Consider the following 19,417-nt stretch of genomic DNA (forward strand, 5'->3'; position numbering starts at 1 on the left):
AATGTGCTCTATGAGGAACAAACATACAGTTGCCCTTTTCTGCAATGTTTTGTCCAATTTTTATTTTTTAATTATTTTATTTTTTCATTTTAAATATTAGGAAAAATATACATTAAATATTGCACATGCCACATGTTTATTTGCCCCAGTATGTCAAATCACAATGTTCAAAACGACAGCAAAAACAGTAATTGTGCATTCTCTATAGAGGATGTATATTTGTTTTCAGTCACAAAATCAGCAAAAGATGTAGAGGTCTGAGCATTTGCACAGGATTAAAGATAAAAACAGTTTCAACGATGTCCACATGCTTCTGTGAGAGCGCCTGACTCCTGTAGAATGTTTTAAAATCATTTATCACACGTGCTCCTCTGTTCTGTGAAATATTTTTTCTTCTGTACTTTGACAAGAGGAGTGAGATGGGAGTCCACAACTGAGCATTTTGTTCCAGTAGTTGCCAGAACTGATCCTAAATGTAGATAATTTAAGTGAATAATAAAACAATAGATGCGTTAACTGGAAGTGTACTAAGTGAATTAACTCGTTTAATTAAACGTTTAAAAATATATTGTTTAGGAAAATCTCTTCTGGGGTCATGATCATATTGAATATCTAGCATCTAACAAATGCAGCACCGATGATTAATAATTAAATAAATCATATTTCGTTTTTTTTTTATTGATTTTTCAGAGGTATGGGCTGTTTGACAGCTTTTCACAACTCTGCAAAATTCTCCGCAACACATAACTCCAGATGGCACTGATCTAATACCCTGAGTCGGTATCAAGCCGATATCAGCTGAAAATCCTGGATCAGATATTGAATGGGTGTAAAAAAAAAAGATTGAATCGGATCCAGTCCTGTAACAGATTTATCCTGAAATAGCATGTGGTGTTATGTTGGCTGTGTACTTCTTCCTGTGGAGTAGAAGAATGTTCTGTGAGAATGATAATCTGCTTTTAGATACTACTTCTATGATAAACAATTTATTAAAACCAATAATATTTACAGCTTATCAGCTTCTAATGAAGAAATCTTTGAATCTATGTTGGAAAACTAAATTTGATATACTGCCTACACCTGTACAAACCTGTGAATCTTGCAAATAAAAGGGTATAATAAGTGAGGTCACTACATCTGAAAAGCAAGAACATGCAGGTACCTCTTGCAAGAAAAAGGCCAACTTTAAGATTTAATTTTAATCTTTGAAAGAAACCCTTCATGGTTGTGTATCATTATGTTAACTGCAGCATAAGCACATAAGTGTGTTTTCCCTCTCTACCACCTTTGTGCAAGCTCAGTGCACTTCCATTCACTCCACTGCACCTTTGAAGGTAGTTAATCCCACTTATTTGCTTTCCCATGCCTGAGTCAAGCCTTTCTGTGAACCGACTCTGGAGAATACAGTATACATCTACATTACACCCCCTACCCCACACATACCTTGCCCCTTATCCAAATAGGATGTGGCTCAACAGGCTTTATAATGGAAATGAATGGTGTGTAAATATGATCTAACCCCAGATTATTTATGGACAAAGCTACATCTTCAGTGTTACATCGAAAGGCCTTTATATTCCCAGACATGTATTCAGTGGGGGGAGAGCGTTCAAAAGCTTCAAAAAGTAGTCCCCATAGGACCCTGTTCACATAATGGGACCCAATTCATTACAGTAAATAACAGTGGCTGTCATCGTATTGTTTTCGATGAAGAGGCTGATTTGGAGCTCTTTAGTGGGTAATTGTTTTTAGCCCAGTGGTGGCTCTTTTGATTCCATTCAGGGTCAGAGACCTCCACATGGGCTGCATGTCCCTGAGGGAGGATCTGATTGGCAGTGCAGGGCAGCTACAAAAGCTAGCGGCTAGTGGGGTTTGTGAGGGGAATATTATTGGCAGTGATAACAAAACCGTGGTACAATTTGTAACAATTATTACTTGTAGGTCATTGAAAAAAGCTGAGAAATTGTAGTAAATGTGCAGGTTGTGGTACAGTCAGAAATGTTATTAAAATAAAATAAAAAAAAGATTCTGCTTCAACCATTTTTTGAAGCTGGAAGTTAAAAAATATTCTTGCAATAGATTCTTGCTGCTTGTTGTGTAACTGACAATGAAATTGTGGCATACTATATTTATCAACGTGATTATTTATTATGAGGGCAGCACGTTGGTGCAGCAGGTAGTGTCGCAGTCACACAGTTCCAGGGACCTGGAGGTTGTGGGTTCGAGTCCCGCTCTGGGTGACTGTCTGTGAGGAGTTGGTGTGTTCTCCCCGTGTCCGCGTGGGTTTCCTCTGGGTGCTCTGGTTTCCTCCCACAGTCCAAAACACATGTTATTAGGTGGATTGGCAACTCAAAAGTGTCTATAGGTGAGTGAATGTGTGAGTGTGTGTCGCCCTGTGAAGGACAGGCACCCTCTCCAGGGTGTGTTCCTGCCTTGCGCCCAGTTATTCCGGCTAGGCTCTACACCAGTCTAAATCTCTGACACTGCCAGGTCAGTAAAATATAAGCTGTATAACATGAAGAAAAGGTTTTGAAGAATATGCCTGAAATAACAGTAATCAGTGATTTTATTTTATCTTAGAAATCGAGTTATTGCTGTCCCTCTGTTATACTTTTAAAGGACCAGTCATTTTTCAATGACACTTCTTAATGCCAATGTCCTATTCGTTGCTTTTCTACTGTTCTTGTTTGCATTACAGCAGTCTGTACAGCAGTGTTGTCTGCTTCTTGCTCATTAATACTCCACAGCTGTTAAGCCCAGCTTTGACTTTAATCTAGAGTAAACATAAGGAGCTGAGGTAATGTGTCCTGTTAGCTTGAATGCAGCCATCCAAGACGGAGCCGTTCCCACGGCAGCTCACCACGAGGCCCTTTACTAACCTGCACTCCTCCATCCACAAGCCTGTGTTTATGTTCTGTGTAATTGCAGGCCTCAGTCTGGAGCAGGCTTTTTTTTCCTAGTAAACGGCAGAGCACGGTTTAAAACCCCTTAACTTTCCAAGGCCTTCTATATCTGAGCGGCGGCACACACACACAAATAAACATACACAAACACACACAAACTTGACTGACCCCCAGATCAGAAAGACCGCAGCGTACCCCACTCACTGTAAGAAAAATCTTTCCCACCTTAAGAATGTTGAATTTTTTTCTCCACCGCTTTAGTCAGCTGCCAAGTGGGTCCACGAGTTTCTAAAAGACGTTTTGGCCTTGGTCATTAAGCAGCATTTCTGTGAGCATGATAGTTCTGACAGATAGCGTTTTCTTAATAAACAATCATTTTGGTTCTAAACTCTGAATGAGCCACTGTTGAAGCCACTGGAAAACACTCAATATCCACAGCTTTGATCATCCTACAACAAACATATCCTCTGTTAATGCCCCAGGTCACTAAAGACTTAACAGAGGGATGAAGTAAGAACATGCAGTTGATTATATATTTGATTAATGACCAGGCTAAACTGCTTTACTGTACATATACATGTTAATAAAAGAACATGAATAGTTTAAGCATCCGTGTTTTTAGTTGTTCTGGCATAGTTTTAAATACACTGTGATTTAAAAAATGAATCTGTGGCACTGTAGCCTGATGCTAACATAGCACAGGAAATTACACTGAAATAGTAGTGACAATAAGCACTATTCTTGGTTTATTACTTGGGTAAACAAAACTTTTAATTATTATTTTTATTTTTTTAAAAATCAATTACTATAAGATTTGTTAAAACATCCTACAGTTGACTGTTTGTCTTGCTTCAGTAACATGTAGCAAATATAGAACCATACATGAAACCAATGTGAAATAGTTAGTGTATGTGCATGACTATTATTAAAAGATTCAGTTTTAATGGAAAGTTTAAAGCTTTACAATCACTTATAAACACCTTTTAACTGTCAGAGAAATGGAATACACAGCCTCTTCTGTCTGATTTAATGTAAATTTCTTTTTATGTCATCTAAACTATGTGGAAAAATATTCAGAAGGAACTCACAGTGGTGTATATAGGGGGTAGACAAAGCACCCACAGGCTACTGCTGTATGGCTCGTGCTGCTAGAGGGAGAATGATGTATGTGTTAAAATAGCTTCTAATGCGCTGCTGACTAACACCACCTATAATAATCTTCAAAGGCAAGGGGGTGGCATATTTGGCTGTCAGCCCAATTTCTCTCTTTCTCACTGTCTCTCTCTCTCTCTCTCTCTCTCTCTCTCTCTCTCACACACACACACACACACACACTCACAAACAGGCTCTTACCCCCTCTCTTCCTCTAGTCCTTCTCTCCTGTTGGTTTGCGTTCCAGCATACAGCAGTAAAGATACTATTTCTTTGCAGGTGTCTCATCAAAGGCAACAGCGTGCGTCCACCCATGTGGTCTGTGAGTGAATGAGGTTACAGGCTCGTTTACAGGCTGAGCTGGGCCTTGGATGGAAAGCCCATGTGTGGGCTGTCTGGAGTCATGGTTCAGAGTGTCATTCGTGGGTTTGCTAGAGTAATACACCAGCTCCTGATTTTCTCCTCCTTACTATCTCCAGTGTCGGCCTGGTCACTATTACAAAGTCTTCAGAGAGGAAAGAGAGGGTGTTTTTATTGTTGGTTAGACCCACTGAACCCTTGGTTCTGGATGTTTCTACACAGCAGTGCCAACGCTCTGTCTCTGCATTGTTAGGTATCAGAGGGCTTTGCTTACTTGCTTTCTTCTTCTGCACGTTTTATCTGCAACAGGAACACCATCATCTTCTTGGCTTCTCATTTATCTCCTTTGGCATTAGTCTATGTACACTCTTGCCAAAAGCTTTTGGAGAAAGGCCAAAGAAGAAGAACCTTTCAATGGGTGGTTCTTTTAGAAATCTAGCCCAGAAAAATGAGAACAGCCTTTGAACGTTTAAAGAACCTTTAAATACAATTAAACTTCTGAATCAGTGTGAGGGTTTAGCTAACATCTGTGTGTCCAAACTGTTTTATTTCATTTTATTTAAAATTCCATTTAATTTCATTTTAAAAATTATATTGCCACTGTCAGATCAAAACTCATTATCTTCAAAATAACTTTACAAGAAAAGGAGGAGAATATTTAATTGCGAGCATTTTTGGAACATTTCTGTTGATCTGTTTGTCATAAACTTGACTATATTGCAAAGGACCAACATTCATGATATACAGGGTGGGCTATTTATATGGATACACCTTAATAAAATGGGAATGGTTGGTGATATCAACTTCCTGTTTGTGACACATTAGTATATGGGAGGGGGGAAACTTTTCAAGATGGGTGGTGACCATTTTGAAGTTGGCCATTTTGGATCCAACTTTTTTTTTCCAGTGGGAAGAGGGTCATGTGACACATCAAACTTGTTGAGAATTTCACAAGAAAAAACAATGGTGTGCTTGGTTTTAACATAAATTTAGTCTTTCATGAGCTATATACAAGTTTCTGAGCACTTATAGCGTCCCACTGATAGCAACACAGCAGGAGAAATGCTAGCACAGTCTTACAGTATCCAGAGTTTCAGGTGCTGCACATCTCATATCTTCACAGCATAGACAATTGCCTTCAGATGACCCCAAAGATAAAAGTCTAAGGGGGTCAGATCGGGAGACCTTGGGGGCCATTCAACTGGCTCACGATGACCAATCCACTTTCCAGGAAACTGTTCATCTAGGAATGCTCGGACCTGACACCCATAATGTGGTGCACCATCTTGCTGGAAAATCTCAGGGAACGTGCCAGCTTCAGTGCATAAAGAGGGAAACACATCATCATGTAGCAATTTCGCATATCCAGTGGCCTTGAGGTTTCCATTGATGAAGAAGGGCCCCACTATCTTTGTGCCCCATATACCACACCATACCATCAAGATGTGCAGCACCTGAAACTACGGATACTGGAAGCCTGTGCTAGCATTTCTCCTGCTGTGTTGCTATCAGTGTGTGAAGAGTGGGAGCAGAGGGTTGCATTGACAATCCAACACTATGGGCAGCACTTTGAACACATTTTATAAGTGGTCAGAAACTTGTAAATAGCTCATGAAAGAGATGGTTATGTTAAAACCAAGCACATCATTGTTTTTCTTGTGAAATTCCCAATAAGTTTGATGTGTCACATGACCCTCTTCCCATTGAAAAAACAAAAGTTGGATCCAAAATGGCCACCATGGTCACCACCCATCTTGAAAAATTTCCCCCCTCCCGTATACTAATGTGCCACTAAGGAAGTTAATATCACCAACCATTCCCATTTTATTAAGGTGTATCCATATAAATGGCCCACCCTGTATAATTGTGCAAGCTTACACATTGCATTCTACTGTTTCCTGGATAAGCCTAAATGTATATTTGCACACATTCACGTCGATAAGACCTGTGTCCGTCCCGCAGTATACTCGGATGTCCTCATATCAAAACCAGTATTTTAAAAACGACTCTGATTTTAGAAGTGACGGAGGCAACAGTCAGATCTACAAGGTGGGCTGAATTAGCTGTATTTCACCCAGTCTATCTGAGAGTCCACAGTACCCTGGATTTTCCTGCTTTCTATTATTCACTCAAAGCATGGTTTCCTCTTTCTCCAGATCTCTGAAAGCCCCATAAAATCAGACTTTCTTACGTTTCCTCCTTTTCAGTTGCACATCAGAGCTGTCAAACCGAGGGAACAGCTCACAGGCTCTGCCTATCAAGATCCTCCATCAGCTCTGGGTTCAATGAGGTGCTAGCATGGGCTTCTCCCCATCCCACATGTGCAGCCTAAGTATACTACCTAAACCTCCATAATGTAAAACACGTGGCATACCACCATGCAGACTCTATTGTGTCAGCAATTATCTGGAATTATTGCTGAAAATGATGGAAACTGAACTGTTGTATTTATTTTTTTATCAGGAAAATGTCACAAGCATATCACAAATTTTAATTTATCCCAGTCATGTACATGGTCAGAAAACTATCTAGGAGGAGGGAAGTGACACAGAGAGGCCCTCGGACCTTGGAACCTTGCTTTTAGCTGCTGACAGCACTGAGACGTTGAAGAGCAGATATCAGCAAGCACGGTGAACCATGGCTCCCTTCAGGGCTCACTGCATTCTTCGCCTTCTGCTCCTCAGCTTCAAACTGCTGCCCACTCTCTGTGTCCTGCACTGGAGGAGGAGGAACAGGACATGAGGCCTACGCCGCACTGGACATTCTCAGATGGGCTCCCTGGGCCTACTTTCCCCCACATCATGCTCAAACTGTTAATTTTTTGGTTATTTTCTGTTGAATAATACTGTAATAATTCTGTTGTTTTTACTTCTACACAACAATTACCATAAAATAACAAAAGAGCAGGAGAATGTTAGAATTTTTAATTACAATTATGTATTTTAAATACACACACAAAAACACATTAAAAAACTTTCAGATCTAATACAAAGTCAAACAAATATGATACTCTCCTGTTCCCTAATGATACTGAAGCCGTACCTTTGGGGATACCACCCTCAGTGACAGCGTAGACCTTCTCCTGAGCGTGTTAGTGTTTTATGCTAAAGAGCCCCACACACATTGGACAATGTCATTTAAGTAACCAGCATTGGTGGATGCCACAGGAGACCATTCTTAGTCCTCCACTCTGCACATCTGTCTCTGCTTTGGCCCTATCTATTTCTGAACCATCACTAAAGATCCTCAGGGCTTTAGTGAGGAAACATGGGAATGCGATTTTCCCCCTCTGCAACAAAAGGGAAGAGAATCTGCATGGGAAGGCTGCAAATGTGTGTCTTTTGTGGAAGTGGAGGGCGGATGGTGCGACGGTGATGGTGTGAGATGCTCAGCTTCAGATGCACATCCCACAGAGCCAAGGCTCGCAAGTAGCCTTTGGCTGGGATGGCTATCGCTCGCATTCCTTGGCAGCACTATAAGATACCATGGCTAAAAGAGAACTACTCTCCACAATTGCTGGAACCTTCAACTGGAAGAATAGGGTGAGTAAAAAAGAACAGGCATGCTGGCTAACTGAGAAATCACCCGGGTGCTATCCTCGCTAAAGGTTTTCTCTTTTCTGTCTACATGTTTCAAGGGCTGGCCCAGGGTAGGCTCTCTGGCAGGCGAGAGGCATGACAATGGTGTTTGGATGATAAGATAGAGAGAGAGCCTGGGCGGTATGAAAACCATGGCTGCTAGCGTTGTCTCGACTGAGATTTTGTGACTCCTCTATGACGAATCCCAGTAACGGAGTCTCTTGGCAGGTCGACGCGGGCCACATTGTGACGGATGGGCTCTACGCTCATGAAGGAGCCAAAATGGCCCCTTCGAAAAGAGCACGATGTAATGCAGCTTTTTCATGCTCGTTGCGGGCCTCTGATAGCTGCAATGGCATGGATTTGTATCCCAGTTACAGTGAAAAGGCTGGCGAATTGGATCGAGCTTAAAAGTGAAGCAAGAAAGCCCTGGAAAATCAGTGCTCAAAGGCACATTTCAACTGGAAAGCATTTCTTTAAAGCCTTCACTCCTTGGTGGTTGACAATCCTATTAGAGCACCAACATATTGTAATTAAGAGAGAAAAGAGGTATAAAGAAGAGGGAGGGGGGTGAAAATTATTTGGGGGCCATTTAAATGGGGGTAACTTTGTAGTGTTTCTCATTTTTATCTTAAGACACTGTGGGCCCAAATCACGTTATTGCATTGATGTTTGAGTGGCATGCCCAGCATCTGTCAATTTCCCATTGTTGCTATTTTTTTTCCACTGGCAGCATTAAGAAACTCACTGGAAAATAACGTTTTCTTTTCTTGGAGATTTTTTGGATCAGATGAAAAAGGGGGAAAAAACAAACCATCAAAAGAAAGGCACCAAGCTTAATGATCCACCATGTCATTAGCTTCAATAGCTTCAAACACATAAGCCTCCCTACATAAACACTACTGAAGTGAAACAGCCTTCTGTTGCTGCACTCTCAAGATGATGCACTTTACTCATCTGCTGGAGCACTCACTATTTATTTCTACACATTGGGTGTTTTTTTGTGAGCAGGCTGCAGAGCTGCAGAGAGCAATGCCTGTTCCATATGAGATAATGAAAGATACCTGTTTTTCTGAACTTTTGGATCACCTTTACAGTGTCAACAGAAGTGTTTTTTAAAAGTAGGCTGCTATCCAAAATATGACTAGTACAAAACATAACATTGACTGCTCCTTTGTCCATGTTTTAAATTTTACCTTAGAATTATGACATAACTACGGTTTGATGGCCCCACGACTCTGGAATAGTGTCTGTATTGAGATTTGACTCCATTTAAAGAAAAACTGAAAACATTCCTAGATTGGTTAGCTTTTGCTAATAACTGATTTTTACGAGGTGTGAATTTTATAGTTCTTTTATGTTTATTTTATGGTGTTTAAAGGTGTTGTTTGTGTAAAGCATTTTGGTGCAGCTTTGAACCAAAAAAATTCAATCAATCTGTCCTTAAGCTAATTTATTGATATAGTGGTGTGTATCTGCAACATCTTAGCAAAATAAAAAACATTTCTCCTTTATCTAGCAGTCATATACTGTGTTGGAGTTTTGGTCAGGGGTGTAGTGTTATGTGGTAAGAAAATGCTGACAAAGCAGTGGTGCTGACTGTGGGTTGTTTCATGTTTTGGGTTATACTCTTTGTGGATGGAGAGGTGTGGTTAGCAGTTCTTGTGTTATCCTGTACATATTAGCCTATACATATATGCTACGTATGTAAAAATATTGCTGATATGAATAATACTTTTTTTTTTACATTTTTATGTATACATAAAACACAGGATATTTTTTTTCTATTTGCCTTCTGCCAAATATTTAGCTAGCAGTGCATTTAATGTTTTAATTAACCATTCATTCAAAATCACACCACTGCAATATTAAACCACCTACTATTACTGTGCTAAATATGTATATACAGTATATATGTGAAATAACGAATAAGTACACGTTGATACAACTGATGTCACCTACATTCCAAATCCTAAACCAACTTCAACCATAATCAATACATCATTACAGAAACAGCTAAACTATTTTGTTGGGTCATGTCTTTTTTTTTTTCAAAATACAATTCTGCTGTAATCTTATCACTTCTCTTACACAACATCTGTTCAGTGGCTCTGTCACTCGACAGACACTTACAACTAAACCTCACAATCAATCTCAGAAACTCTTGAGTGAGATATGGACAGTTTCATTCCTACTGAGAGAGAGAGAGAGAGAGAGAGTCATTTTAAAATTCTCAGTGTTATTTGTAAACAAAAAATTTTGTTTCCATTTCATTAAGTAATTAATGTTGCAGGACATTCATAAGTTCATGTTGTATTATACGTCATTCTCCTACCAATGAGCTCAAAGCAGGATCACATCTAAGGACACATTTGAACAGCCAATTAACACACCAGTATTTGCTTTTAGACTGTGGGAGGAAACCACACAGACACAGAGGGAACACACCAAATTAATCAATAGACAGTGACCCAAGGTGAGTTTTGAACCCACAACCTCAGACCCCCCTGGAGCTGTGTGATAGTGACACTACTTGTTATGTGCCTGTAGAATTGTAGATTTAGTGTTTAAATAATTAGAAGGAATAATTCCAGTACACAGGTGAACTAGTGGCTGCTGGGCTCTTCTGAAGCTGTTGCCCTCACAAGCAATTGGAATTGTTCCTGACACAACAGGGTCCTAAAATATAAATCTGCTACATTATTACAACCAAAGTTAGTTTCTGGGGCTCTGATACTGCTTTACTGCTTAATCCTTTAAATCTCCATCAAAGTATTTGTGTCCTTTTTTTTTTTTTGCTAGATCTTCAGCTGTCACTTCTTCACTCTTTCAGAGTTTCAAGTGGCTTGTAGACAAAAGCATTAGCAGTTTCTTTGGCCTCTGGAGAAGGAATGCAATAAAACACACCACAGTGAGTAACTCCTTAATGAACATCTCTTGAAGCTGAATGAAAACATTGATTAGATGTGTATTACAGGCACTTCATCAGAAGTGGCGGAGACTGAGGAGGAGGTCACTATTACAGAGAGGGATGTGATCGCCCTCCAATAATTGTAATTCAGTGTTAAGGAGCTTATGCCTCTTGTTATCCATGCAAAAAAGAAATGGACATGAAGAGCACCATGGGGAGAGCAATCCAAGAGATTATCGTTTTGGAGGGCAAGCTTCTCCCCCACTCACCTACTCGGCAGTGACTTCAGGTCAGCCATCTCTAATCATTTTGTGAGTGGACAAAGATAAGCTGGTTCTCCCTCTTGGGGTTAGGGTAATGAACATTACTGACCGGTTCACTGGCACGCAATAAGCACCAAAGAACAGACCACCAAGAGGGTTAGAGGGCTAATGCTTGATTGAGCAGCATTTTTACAAGCATTCACATCTTTAGAGATCCCCACTTATAACCAGGACAGAATAGGCCTTTCAGGTATCATTTCTCAATGTGAGACAAGTATTACAAACCTAACGCTAACTAATCTTACATGAGTTTGCCCCTTTATTCAACTATATACACTCAGATATTGAATGTAATTGATGCAAAGTCAAAAGCATTTTTTAAAAGGAAAGCGGAAAGACAGACTAGCTTGGTGTTCTGAGGCCAGACAGTATCTATCCACATCATCCCACATCCGCTGAGCTCTTTTAGACTGCAGCCAATGTGGAATTAGGCCTTTTTTGGTGGCAAGAGAAATGTAGAGTGGGATAGACACTGATCATAATGCTCTACAGTGTCTAGTAAGAAGGGATTTCCAATGTGCAGCACATGTCGCGGCTTGAAGTCTACCACAAAAGTGACGCAAATGAGGAAGGCGCAGAGACAGTGAGACAGAAAGAGGTGGAAAGAGGCAATGACAGCCTTCCTGCCAGAAGCCCTTGAGAAATTGCTAATAGATGTCTGGGCTTTGCATGTGGCCTTCCCACCACCACATCTACCACCCCCCAATTCCATGTGGTGCTATCACTATAGCACAATCAGTCTCAGTCTTCATTCACCACAAGGACGACCTCAAGTCACCTGTCAACAGGCAAATGGACTGAGAGGTTTGTAGTGCAAAATATTAGGGGGCTATTCCTTCACTGATTGTCAAGCTAGGAGAAATCTAAATTGCTTATGGTTTTATTCAGAATTATGGGTAACACTCCTGCCCTCCAAATGTCAGACTATGGTGTGATTACCAAATTGGGCAGGAGCACCAAACTATACTAACAGGAGTCCTTGGGCAGGGCTCCAAACATTGCATTAGCATACATCTGTAACAAGATTAAAACTGTACGTCACTCTGGATAAGAGCATCTACCACATGCTCTTAACAACTTAATGTCATTGTGAATAACATCAGATGCATATAAGATTCTAATCAGAGTTTTAAAGTTTTTACAGTTTTAAATACATTTCCAATGTTTTTATTACAGTTTTTTAATTGTCCATATCTGTCTATGTATCAAAATGGTGCTTATCGTAAGAAACATGTCATGCTATGTTTTTGCCATATTGCCCTTCTCTAACTGAACTGTTCTTGAGCAACAGTGGAAAAATCCCAGTCACATACTTTTTCTTCCCCACCACAATTTGCAACTTCCACGTAGAGCAGAAAGCAGGCCACAGATGCTGTAGTGTGTTAAGATTGAGTCTAAAGTGCATTGTTTCCCTTGTCTCTTCTTCAACACAGAGTCTCTCTCTCTCTCTCCTGCACTATTTTCTAGCTCTCGCTGATTCTCTGCTTCACCCTTTCCATTGTGGATCTTCTCCGTGGCCGACTAGAGCACTGAAAGGCCTCCAGATGACGGCTGGAGCTCCGGGGGGCCTTTTTTCCAGACGTGGCTTGAGGAAAGAGCTGCATTGTAGAGATCAGCAGGCAACCATGGCTGCTGCCATGGTCTCCATGCAACTGGAATAATAAGGGTGCTAAGGTTAAGGGTCACAGCACTATTGCACCCCGCCAGCTGGACTTTCACTATTACCTGCCCTGCTGCCTCCAATGCATCTGCTCAAGAGGTGGAAAACAACCCAAGAAACTCTATTAAGCAAGAACAGGTTCTTTCAGCATTGAGTGCAATTGGATCAGAGTAGATAAATCCATTAAGTCTCAAAAAACTGATAAGAGGAACGAACACATTACATTACAAACATCTGGACTGCTAATTAAAAATATATTAAAAAATAAGCTTAAAATTAAGCCTTTGAAAGTGGATTGCTCTATAAGTGAATTTTGTATTGTGAATTTTTGGATGTTACCATATAGATCTTTAAGCCATAGAATTATTGTTTCCATCTTAAAAATGATAATAAATAACAGTGCCAAAATAGTTTGTTTGTGTATTATAATATCTTAAAAGGAACTCTTCACATACTGAACATAATTTTTCTTTAGATAATTGTTTTGGAAATAAGATGCGGTACTGTAAAACATTTTATAAAGAAGAACCCCCACATTATAAGCTACTAGGAAAAATGCTTGAATAATGATCTAATCATTATATTTATTATTAATTTCTATAAAAACGTCCGTCTACAGTTCAGGGTTGTGATGGATAGCAAGCATATATGGAATCATTTGGTACAAGGTAGGAACACACATTGGAGATGCCATTGATCCATTGTAAGATATCACACTCTCGGTCAGTCACTCACAGTGGACACTAGGAAATTATGTGTAACCCACACAGATACAAGTAGGAGATGCCAAAATCCTCAAAGACAGTGATCTGAGTTGGGGACAGAACCCAGGATCTAGGACCCTGAAGCTGTCTGGAAGCCATGCTACCTGCAACAGCACTATGCTATGTGGTTCTATATGCATATTAAAGGGAACATCTAGACTTGTGGGGAAAATCAGTGCTCACTAGTTTGTTTATGTTCAGAAGCTCTGCATCTTTATGATGTAATCGTGTGCTTGAGGGAAAAAATTACTGTTGTTAAAAATTACTTGAGTTAATTAGTTTTCTAGCACATTTGGTAATGCACTTAGACATCTTCCAAGTTTGGAAACATTTCCACCTTTAGTGATCCAAAACAGCTAAAGTAAGTCAATATTACCCACCTATGGAGCAAGAATAGAACAATATCCTCATATTCGTTCGTGCATTTCAACGTTTGGAGTTCTCTCATTTGTCTAAATAAACTCCAAATGCATCTACCATGAGGAGAAAAACAAACAAAGCATGGCATACAGGACAAAGACGGTTTGTTTTTTTAACTCCTTTACAGACACTGGCTCTTCGTAAACACATTAGACCAGTTTCAAGTGCACAAGCACACTGTAGAGCTAGCAAATAGTAGGAAATCTTCTGAATAAGTTTCTTTCTTTCTTTCTTTCATTTTAAATGCTCTTTAGGCTCAAAATACAGGTCAGGTCATGCAACATGGCTCAAACAACCTTTAAAAAGGTATCAATTATAATTATAATATATGACTTTTTTTGTGCTTTAGACTTATAAATGTCCTGGACCAATTAAAATGTTCTTCAAAGAATTGTATTACAGTGTGGAAGCATATTAAACTTTAAGAAAGTCCTTCTGCACTAATTATATTTACAAAACTGCTTCTTAAAAGGATCATCCAGTAAAGATTCTTTAAGGAATTTAATACAGTTCTATTACTGCAACATGTACCTTTACTTTAAAATGTAAGTGTAGTTTCCAGAGTAAAAAATCATATAATGTGAAAGTTCCAGAAGCTTTTACTCAAAAATCCAAAAGTGGTTCTACTAAGGCATTTTTTAAAGAATCCTATTTGTGTATTTTTCAAAATGGATGTTGCGTGTTTACTCATTCATTTGGAACCTCATTATGCACAAAGTTGTATTCATTTGTCCAGATGTTAATCTATTTGTCTTCGGGATATCTGTCACTTCGTATATTTGTACCAGTGGGATTCACTGTCTTCTTTTATGGAACCGCACAGCTAGTGAAAGAGTGTGTCAAACATTTAGACATGCTCTAAGCCACATCTCCAGCCCATCTTCTTATCTCGACACCATCTTTACCCTCAGGGAATTAACAGCCGCCAGCCCACATGCGCCATCAGCCCAGAGGACATAAACACACCTCGTTTCCATGCTAGAGAAAGATGAGCTCCTCTGATTAAGATCTGCAAAATAAGTAATTCATGGGACATGTACAAAGCAGAGTAGAGTGCTTGTAACCTCCCTAGAAATAGCTATGAGTCAAAGCTTTGCTCATTGCTTCTTCTGTTGTCAAAATATACATTTCTGAAGAGCTATTTGCTGGGTTTTAATCTCAGCAATCACAAGATCACTCCTGCCTTGGATTAGAAAGTGTCCTCATTGACTTCCAAGGTAAGTAGCTGTCATATGTTAGGTGGTTCGAGTCACACGGATGATTTTTGTGTCAGTCACATTTACCTACTACATTTCCAAACGTTTGCAGGCACTTCTTATATTAAGAGAGAATTCAGCTCTTTGAGCTGTGTCTGTTATGGGCATGTTTAAAAGTGCATGACCTATTATCTTAGATTTCCTGAAATGTAATGGGACACACTAAAGCAGCTGCACACGAGCCTAACGTTATTGTTCCAACACCACAGAAGCACAGGCTTTTACTGCAGTATAAAGTGACAAACAACCAATAATAACCTTAACCGTAGAAGAAATGTTGAATATGGTAAAACTCATTAGGAACATCATGCATTAAACGCCTCATGTTCTAAATTCATAAAGCATAGACCTATTATAACAGATTTCAAAATGTCCTCTCTCAGCAGTGCTTTTAGTGGGGTCATTCATTCCACGTCATATGGCTCCTGCCACAGTCATGGTAGGGATGAGCTGTCCTGAGTGATCTACAGGCCCCAGCGCTGTCCTCTGACCCCACATTACCAGTACATTAACCTCCTGAGAGATGCAGCGCTCCAGCTCTAAAAGCCCTGACCTCAGGTCCCCTCTCTGGCCTACAGGGGGTCTCCTCTGTCCCCTCTGGACTCAGCATGGTCACTGCATTGTATTCCCTGTGTCTTTGTACATGCTCCTCTTCCTTGTTTTTTTTTCTGCACTCACCAATGTTTTTGCACGCTTGGGTTTGTGAAAGGTGCTGTATGAATTGAACTCATGATTATTACTCTTCACCCTCACTATCTTAACTGTGCCCCTCCCCAACAGGATGCCAGGGGCTCTGTCATGCCTCAGCATGAAGAATGGCTCATGGGATACATTGCGTTCAGCCAGGGGGTCTCAGGTACCCTTCATGTAGTCTGTGGGCGAGCTCTAACATCCCGCTGCTGGAAATTAGTCACCGGCTGGCCTCTCTTTCTGCTGGTGTCAGGCGCGGGCCCCTGATGAGAGATTTGTTGATATGATAACTCGATTAGGCCTCATGCTGCAGGACGTGACTCAGAAAAAGCAGTGCTCCTACTCCTTAACCTCTCCTCAGGAGATCACAGCTAGACCCTGGAAATTGGTTAATTAGACAGCCAATAACATGGCTTTATTTCTGCAACAGCCCCAATGAATCTAGAGGTCCATGTTGCACACACAGCACAACTGACATTGCTACTTTAGTTAAAGTCTATAAAATTAAGAATATTTAATTAGGGAAATGGTCCTTTAATATAAATAAAAGTCAAAATCCCCACATTTCTGTTCACAATTCCTCCATAATTCAATGGTTAAGATGCAGGGCAGTCAGAATCCTCTGACGTGAAATCTCTTCTCTTTTCTAGAAGCAACAGCCAGAGCCAAAAATGGTCACAGTGTTTATGATAAGAACCAGTCATCGTAAGCACTTAATGACGCTAAAATAATAATGATTACATACATATGCAGCCTGCTGTTTCAGACATTGTTGTCCCAAAATTAGATTCTGAATTACTTTAGTCATTCTCAAATAAAATAAATAAAATAAAATAAAAAAGTACATACTTTTCTTGAGTAATTTTTATTCACAAAACACTTGTGGTGTGCCTTTATACCACAACTATCCAATGACAAAGAAAAAGTTAGATGTCAGCTTTTTTATTGAGGAATGTTGGAATATTTCAGACATTCTGAGGCTGTCGGCCCACGGATAGCTCTGTGCTTTCACCTCAAACATCAGAAATAATTCAATTAATCAATTTAGGCTTTGTACCTATAATGGCTCTTTGTCCATGTCATTTGCATCACAAAATGTAAGTGTTCTACAGCAGCTGAGGCTTTATAACTATCTATTCTTTTCATTTTACTAAGGCTAGATGAAATACGCATGCATTGCATAGCCATTCCCATGACTACTAAATACCCCCACTTATCACCATAGCAATTCCTAGTATTAATGCTCCTTTTTAGATAAATAAGAACAGCACCAGCCATAATGACTTTGCCCTACATTTCACATTGGAAGAAGTGAACGCAATGTATTTATGCATGTATTACACTGTATCTAAAGTAGTATTACTTCAACATCGATTCATTTTACAAACAATGTCAGACCAAGGCTCATGTCAGTAAAAAATCTAACGAAATAAGTGCAATGTATAACTGAATGGATTTTAGGTATTTCAAACTCAACAGTGCATAATAGCATCAAAATGGTCAGGAAGTTTGGGAAATCTTTGTAATATGTAAATGTGTTCAATTAAGTGTTGATACCAAGAAAGGTTAAATAATGCTATCGCCAAACATGCTCTCATCCCATCTTTTGTATAAAATATATTTTATTTGTGTTTATTAAATTCAATATATGTATAAATTCTGCTTCCCCCATGACCTAGACCCAGATAAGCGGTGGACAGTTGATGGATGGAAATTTATCAACACAATTGGTTTTCAGTAGAATTTTATGTACTGTCTCAAACTGTGGGGTTTAAAGCTTGTAATACAATGTAATTTATCATTATGTGCTACCAGTAAATATACTGTAGCTCGGGTGAATTTACTTCATTCAGTGTGTTCAGTAGATGTACTAAATGGGTCACTTTGCCTGTGATTGCCACACTTCTTCAGCACGGTTTACTAAGCTGGGCCTTTGACCTGCGCTGAGGCATCTGCATGACTGTTGAAGAAGAAAGGACACTCTAAAATCAATACATAAAGTCACTACACGAGCGGCTACCTGTGTCCTTTCTCTGACCGCTGCTTATTATTTTAGTCTGTTTCGGTGCTGATAGAGAACAGAAAATGTTTGTTTTTGTCGCTTAAAAGTTAAGAGGAATTTTCCTCTTGAAAGATTCTTAGAACCACGAAGCTGTGCCTCAGCGTATAATCTTTTATGTCGAGAGCGCCATCTACTGTAGTTTAATCATTGGTCACACAGCCACGGCGTTAGTCTTCACTGATTCCTGTTCTCCATTTAGAGATTGGAGATGTTTAAACTAAACCTTATTACAACCTAAAAATTTAAATCAGAATTTTATGGCGTTAACATTTAACATAGTAAATGGGGGAAGAACCGGTGGAAAATCTTTACCCAGCTTGGATTTAAATTCTGGACCTTAAATCACGTGTCCAGTTATTTTCTCTTACCAGTGCAAGATTTATTGTACAATAGTGACACCTATTGGCTGAAGATAAACGTCACATAGACGTTTCTCCTCAGACTGAGGTCCTATCACTCCTATTCATGGGTTGAAGCTGATGTCGCAGGAGAGAGTTGCCAGCATAATGGGGACATATCAATGCTCAGACACGCAGCTCAAATAAATCTGTGATGTTTAAATTGTTTTATTGTTTCTGTCAACAATTTAATTCTCATTTACATGTTACAATGAAAGAAATATAAGTATGGCTCCCTGACCCATTTACCCACATAACTTTATCAGTGTAGTGTGGAAGGCATCAGAAACTTGAAAACAGAATAGGTGACATTTGAGTGCAAATGATATCACGTCGTTATGAACTGCAGATGGAGGGCAGGAAGGGCTTTTATATTCAGGGAGCTCTATCACACACATAAAACCTGTGGTTTGAGTCATTACTGCTTAAAATCATTTCAGCTGATAAACCATGAAAAGCTATTATTAAGTACAAGAACTGTTGTTCATGAGAGAGCAAAATGCAGGAATTTGACAGCTGTCTGTGGTCAGGATGCGACTGGAGGCAGTTTCCTATTCAGAGCATTTTGTTTGAATTTAGGAGTCCTGTTTAATAATGATGATAATAATGTATAATGATAACATTCATTCATTCATTGTTTGAAACTACTTATCCAATTCAGGGTCGCAGTGGGTCCGGAGCCTGCCCGGAATCACTGGGTGCAAGGCGGGAACACACCCTGGAGGGGGCGCCAGTCCTTCAGAGTGCGACACACACACTCACGGACACTTTTGAGTCGCCAATCCACCGTCTAACGTATGTTTTTGGATCATGGGAAGAAACTGGAGCATCCGGAGGAAACCCACGCAGACACAGGGAGAACACACCAAGCTCCCCACAGACAGTCACCCAGAGCAGGACCTGAACCCACAACATCCAGGTCCCTGGAGCTGTGTGATTG

This window comes from Hoplias malabaricus, chromosome 3 (genome assembly GCF_029633855.1).
Source record: "Hoplias malabaricus isolate fHopMal1 chromosome 3, fHopMal1.hap1, whole genome shotgun sequence".
Classification (NCBI taxonomy): Eukaryota; Metazoa; Chordata; class Actinopteri; order Characiformes; family Erythrinidae; genus Hoplias; species Hoplias malabaricus.